This window comes from Alexandromys fortis, unplaced genomic scaffold (genome assembly GCF_014885135.2).
Source record: "Alexandromys fortis isolate MF-2015 unplaced genomic scaffold, M_Fortis_MF-2015_v1.1 scaffold_51, whole genome shotgun sequence".
In the NCBI taxonomy this organism is placed as follows: Eukaryota; Metazoa; Chordata; class Mammalia; order Rodentia; family Cricetidae; genus Alexandromys; species Alexandromys fortis.
Window position 1 is genome coordinate 1239374 of NW_026067925.1, and position 7323 is coordinate 1246696.

The following is a 7323-nucleotide window of genomic DNA, read 5'->3' on the forward strand; positions in this document are numbered from 1 at the left end:
CTTGACTTCCCAAGAGTTTCAATTTTTTAAAGTTATTGTTTGTGTATTTTCCAATGTGTTGGTGGATTGTGTTCTGGACTGCCTTTCCCCTTCTGTGAGTTATACTATCATTTGGTCAATTTTATTGTTATCATTTGGTCAATTTTATTGTTTTCTTTTTCTAAAATTGAGCTATTACAACTCCACTGCCATTCACACTGCAAATGTTTTCTCAGTTTTTAAAAACGTTTTTATTATATAAAACAGTTTGGAAATTTCAGTATTCTTCCCCTCCCCCAATTCCTTCCAGATCCTCTCCTCTTCCCTACCCATCCAACTTTAAGTTCTTTCTAAAAGACAAAAAAAAAAAAAACAAACAAAACAAACAAACCCCAAAAAACAAGAATAAACCTCCCAAAACCTAGAATACAAAATATATCAATATTCAAAAAGAAAAGAAAACAAAACAAACAAAAATCCAAACTGTAACCAAAAGAGAGTACACAAAAAGACAGTGGAGCCCATTATATGTAGATCAGCTACTCCTGAACATGAGGTCCGCCCTGGAGTAAGTAGTTGGTAAACTCGGTGTCATTCCACTGGAGAAAACTGATCTTCCCTCCCACAGCTTAGTCATTAACTTCTACCCTAGCGGCTAGGTTTTCACTCATTTATTCATTATTTTTAATTAATTAATTTATTTATTAAAGATTTCTGCCTCCTCCCCGCCACTGCCTCCCATTTCCCTTCCCCTCCCCTCGATCAAGTCCCCCTCCCCCGATCGAGTCCCCCTCCTCATCAGCCCAAAGAGCAATCAGGGTTCCCTGATTGGGAAGTCCGAGGACCACCCACCTCAATCCAGGTTTATTCATTTAAAAAAAAAAAAGAAACGATAAAATAAAAACTATCAGATCGGCCAGGTGGTGGGGCACATGCCTTTAATCCCAGCATTTGGGAGGCAGAGGCAGGCGTATCAGTTCAAGCTAGCCTGGTTTACAGAGCTAGTTCCAGGACACCTAGGGTTACACAGAGAAATCCTGTCTTGAAAAACAAAAACAAACAAGCAAAAAACCCCAAAACAAACAAAAAACCCAAAAACAACAACAACAAAAAAACCTAGCAGGTCAAAATTGGACAAGACAAACCAGAAGCAAAAGAACCCAAAGAGAAGGTAGAAGAATCAGAGACCCATTTGTTCACACGCTAAACTGGAGGCCGTAGTGCAGACACAGAGGACCTGCTGCAGACCCGTGCAGGCCCTGTCTGTGCTGTGTCAGTCTCTGTGAGTTCATATGACCTTTGCCCAGGTTGACTTAGAGGGTTTTGTCACTTTGGTGTCTTCCATGCCCTCTGTCTCTTACATCCTTACTGCTTCCTCTTTCATGAAGTTCCCTGAGCTCTGTGGGTAAGAATCTGATGGAAGCATCCCATTTAGAGCTGGGTGCTCCAAGGTTCTCCGGCTCTCTATGTAATATCTGACTGTGGGCTCACATATCTGTTCCCATCTGCTTCAGGATGAAGCGTCTCTGATGATGGCTGAACAAATTACTTATCTACAAGTTTAGTTGTCATTAGAAATTGTTTCATCATTGTATATTGTTTTTTCTTTTTTAGACCAGCCTTATTTGATTTTGTCTAGGTCCCTGGACTATCTAGTCTCAGGTTCTTGGTTACCCAAGTAGTGTTGGATATGGGTTCTATCTCATGGACTGGGCCTTAAGTCAGATCAGCTATTGGTTGGTTACTCCCACAAGCTTTGTGCCACCATTGGCCTAGCATTTCGTGCAGGGAGTGCCCCATTATAGACAGAGGGTTTGAGGCTAGCTTGGTGTTTCCATTTCCCTTTTGCTAGCATGCAGAGTACCTTCCTGTGCCAAGGACTCTGAAACATAGGGGTGAAGGTTCTATGTAGGCACCAGCTCGACTTGTTCCTGTTCATTTAGTTATATAGGTTTTCTCTTCAGCAGTGGGGCTTTCCTGCCAGTTTATGGGGAACAACCTATAGTCTTGGCAACATCCTGGGTTTCTGGGGGGGGGGGTTCCTGTAGGTTCCCTTTGGCCCACAATTCAATTAGATGTAACCCATCTGGTACTGGAAGGTTCATTTGATGACAAGAGATGGTCAGTTGGGATCTGTCTCCGTCATTATTTGGCGATTTCATTTAGAGTGCCTTCGCATATGTATATATTTTAGGAAGTTTCTTCTGTATTAGGTTTCCATACTACCTCTCGAATGCCCCTTAATTTTAGCTGTCTTTCCCCATATTCCTTCCCACAACTTTCTCTCTCCTCTCCCTCCCTCCTGATCCTCCCATCCCAGATCCCCCATCCATCCATAAATATCTATTCTATTTCCCCTTCCTAATGAGATCTTGTCTTTAATATCAATCACAAAAGCCTTAAAGTTAGAGGAAGTGGGAGACCTCTCAGCAGGTAAGAGCACTGGCTGCTCTTCCAGAGGACCCAGGTTCAGTTCCCAGCACCCACATGGCAGCTCATAGTCTTCTGTAGTTCCACTTCCAGGAGATCCAATGTCCTCTTCTGGCCCTTGGGCACCGGGCATGTGTGTATTGCACATTTGCACATGTAGGTAAACACTTATAAAGCTAATTTATAAAGAAATTAAAAGAATGAGGTTGGACTGCAGCTGAAATCAGTTTCTTTTTATGCAACGTCTCTGTGGCACTTAGATGTGAACCTGAGAGATTCCCAGAGGCAGAGCCGAGGGGACATCATTCATTCAAATTGTTTCTGGAATGCTCATTCTGAGTCACAGATCTTAGCCCCCCAAGCTTACCTTTTCAGAGAAACCTCTGCCGGCTGAGTGCAAAGTGGTGCCTCTGGCCAGCCCTATCCATCTCTGCACAACACTTTCTCCCTCGGAGACCACCTTGCCCATTATCTGTTGACTTGCTAATTGCCCATTCCCTGAAGCCTTCACTGGCTGTATACCCAGCCTCTGGAGTGCTGTCTGGCACAGGACAGCCAGTCCACAAATAGTTCCCAAATCGAAGTCAAATGCGGGGCGAGTTTCAGCTTCCATCTGTAGACGACTTTGATAATGAAGTCACTGAGGGAGGTCTGAAGTGTTTAAAACATGTCTGGTTAAATAGGCTAAGCACCAGACTTCCCTATTAGTTTACTCTTCCTCCCCCCGACAGGGTTTCTCTGTAGCTTTGGAACCTGTTCTAGAATTCACTCAGTAGACCAGGCTGGCTTTGAACTCATGGAGATCCCCCTGTCTCTGCCTCCCCAGTGCTGGGATTAAAGGTGTGTGCCACCACTGCCTGGCTTAGTTTACTCTTTAAAGACTCAGGTTCTTGCCTGGTTACCACTACACCTGACTGTCACAAACAGTGATTTATGTTTTATAAAAATACAGTGAAGATTTGCCTTGATGTTGGATTGTCTCCTGTGGAGTAACTTGTTGGTCTCTGTACGGTCAGGCTTCCTGAACAGCAGCCAGGATTCGCCCTTGTGTATTCAAATGTTTACTTTTGTCATTCTGATTTTAAATTTTCTTTAACACAGTATGCTGGACACATTGAGACTGAAGCACGGCTTGTTTTGATTCTGTTGCAAAAACAAGTCCTTTATTCTCTGTTTTCTATTTCCAATATTTAAAGATGCATTTGGCAAGTTTGTGTTCTGTAACTTGGAGCTTACAGCTCAGGGCCTTTTGTTGTTGCTGCTGTTCCTTTGTGTGGGTTGTGTCTCAGTTACTTTTCTGATGCTGTGAAGAGACACCATGACCACTACAGAAGGAAGGTTTGTTGGGGTTCACCGTTCCAGATGGTTCTAGTCCATGATCACCATGGCGGGGAACATGGCAGCAGGCAGGCATGGGACTGGGATAGTAGTGGAGAGCTACCTGTTGAAACGACTGCCACAAAGCAGATAAAGAGAGAGAGCTAACCAGAAACGTCATGGACTTTTGAAACCTCAAGGCCTTCAGTGACACATCTCTGCCAACAAGACCACGCCTCCTAATCCTTCCCAAATAGTTTTGCCAACTGGCCACCAAGTATGAGTATATAGAAAGCCTCTGGAGACAATTTTCATTCTGCCCACTACAGTCTGTCTTTCTTGGTGTTATAGGCAGTTGTGCTCTTCCAGAAATTAATGTGGTTTTCACTTGTTGTAGTTTGACTCCTTACTTTTTTTTTTTTTTAAACAGTGTCATTGTGTGTCCTCTGCAGGCCTCAAATGTGCGGTTCTTCATCTTCAACGTTTAAAATGCTAGGATTTACAGATGTGGGCTACTACTCCTAGGTAACTGAAAATTTTGTTTATGTAAATGGGTCATGAGTGTGTAGATTCAAGTATGTGTGTGCGCGCACACGCAGTAGAAGCTGGTTGTCTTCCCCAATCACTCCTCACCTTATTTTTTTTTTTGGGAAAGAGTCTCTCACTGAACACAGAATTCAGCAAGACTAGTTGTCCAGCAAGCAACAAGATCTTCCTGTCTATACCTCCCTCCGTTAGGATCACAGCCACATACATGTGTGCCTGTGGGGGCATCTGAACTCGAGTTTTTTTGTGCTTATGTGGCAAGGGCTTTATCAATTGGCACCTGCCTCCCAGGCCCCCTGTTTGTATTTTTTAAAAGTGCTAACTGCTTACTCAGGGTTGTGAAGGTATAGTTGTGGTTAGTTTTTTAGACTTCATCCCTTTCTCTCTTCTCTGAACACAATTGCATGTCCCAGGATGTTTTTCCCTCAATATCTGAACTAGGAGTAGATGCTGAGTTTCACAGATAGACTTCTCAGTGTCATTTGAAATGATTATGTGTTCATGTTTCCAGTCCGTCTGAGTTGTTACTAACATTTTCCTTGTAATATACTCCCTTGAATTCCCATGGAGTTATTATAAGCATTATAAAATTTTATTAAAATGATACTTGTCTCTCATAAAATAGGCTAGGCAATTCAAAATGTTTCCCCCCTCTACATTCTAGTAGAGTTGAAATAATATATTCTTCAAAGAATTCAAAAATAAAACTTGAATCTTGGAGCTAATTTTATTTATTTATTTATTTTTGAGACAGGGTTTCTCTGTGGCTTTGGAGCCTGTCCTGGCACTAGCTCTTGTAGACCAGGCTGGCCTCGAACTCACAGAGATCCGCCTGCCTCTGCCTCCCAAGTATTGGGATTAAAGGTGTGCGCCACCACCGCCCAGCTTGGAGCTAATTAAAAAAAATTATTTTATAGTATGTATATGTGTCTACTCAAGTGTAGATATGTATACTACGTGTGTGCAAGTGCCATCAGAGACTGGAAGAGGGCACCGGATCCTCCTTGAACTGGAGTTTTATGTGTTTGAGAGTCATTGGGTGTGGGAGTTGGGAACCAAATATGGGTCCTCTGGTGAGAGCAACGAATGTACTTCACTGCTGAGCCATTTTTTTTCATCCCATTTGGTGTTGAGACACAGGCTTACTCTGTGGTCCAGGCTGGTCTTGAACTCACACTCCTCCAGAGGCTGAGATTACTCACATTTGTCATTATCCTAACCAGCTCAAGGGATGTTTTTTAAAGCCTCTTTTGGCTGGGTTCATACATTTAATCCCAGCACTCCAGAAGCAAGACATGCAGATCTGGGTTTGAGGCTAGCCTGATCTACACCTCTAGTTTCAAGCATGCCAGAGACACACAGTGAGACTTTGGTTCAAAAAAAAAAAATTGTGTTTTTTTTTTTTCTATTCTGTGTCTTTGTTATTTGCTACCATTTTTGGGCATGTTTTTAGTATTTTGATCTTTCATCTGGCTGTCTTTTTCTGGTGAATTATCACAATTCTAGTTCTCTTGGTAAAGGAGTCATGCTATGGAGAGTACTTCTTCCTGGGTGGAAGCCGGCTCTACTTTCTAGCATTACTTTCAGTAGTATCTCCTAGCCCTTGGTAAAGACTCTCTCGAAGGTAGTCGGATTGCTCTCTATTTTCTTCTTGTTTATTTATGCATTTTGTGTGTGTGATGCAGTAATTTCACAGAGACTGGTCCCTCTATTGGCTCACATATTTGCATGCTCACATATTCCCAGTTGGTGAACTATTGTGAAGTATGAAGAAATATGGCCTTGTTGATGTAGGTGTTGATGTAGCCTACATGGGGGAGTAGGCTTTGATGTTTTGAGAGCCCTAGGTAGGCCCAATCTCTCTCTGCCTGATGTAGCTCTTAGTTACTTGTCTGTCTGCTTAATTACATGCCCATGTTCTGCTCCCTGCCATGATTATAATGGACTACCCTTTTGAACTCTAAGCAAGCCCCCAATTAAACGCTCTCTTTGGTAAGAGTTGCCTTGGTCATGGTATCTCTTCACAGCCACAGAACAGTGACTAAGACAATGGGTGTTTTGCCTGCATGCATGTCTGCGTACCATGTGCATGCAGTGCCCACAGAGGCCAAAAAAAAAAAAAGGTGTTGTACCATCTGGGACTGGAGTTACAGAAAGTTGTGAGTCACCATGTGGGTGCTGGCAATTGAATTCTGGTTGTCTCTGGAAGGAAATCAGTGTTTTTAACTAGTGAGTCATCTCTTCAGTCTCTATCATGTGAATATACCTTAACATATTAATCCACACATCCATCCATCTATCATCCATTCATCCATACATCATCCATTCACCCATCATCCACCCATCCATTATCCATTCATCCATCACCCATCCATCCGTCATCCATCCATCCATTCATCCATCCGTCATGTGTATATACCTTAACATATTAATCCACCCATCCATCCACACATCCATCCATCCATACATCATCCATTCACCACCATCCATCCATCCATTATCCATCCATCCATCCATCATGTGTATATACCTTAACATATTAATCCACCCATCCATCCACACATCCATCTATACATCATCTATTCATCCATCCATCCATTATCCATGCATCCATCATTTATCCACCCATCATCTATCCATTCACCCATCCATCCATCCATCTACCCATCCATTTTCATACCTAAATTTGAGTTAGTATTTACTAATAAAAGGAAATTGAATAGAAAAGAAATGTCAGGAATGCTAGCTGCCTGAGGTGCTTCCCAGGAGAGGTAATGTCTAAGTTAATGTCTGAATGAAGAGGGTGGGGAAGACAAGCATGGGAAAAGAAGGTGTTCTTGGCAGAGGATCCATCAAGAACACAGACCCTGAGATGAGATCAAAGTAAGCTTTAATCTGCTTTTATTCTTAGCGTTCACAGTGAAAACTGTCATTTTAAAGGCATGGAGTGAGCTACAGTCACTGTGACAGCCCCTAGGATGACAACTCCTACCACCACCGCTACTACAGTGACAGTTATAACAAAGGGGCCAGTACAGAACTTACGCTGGA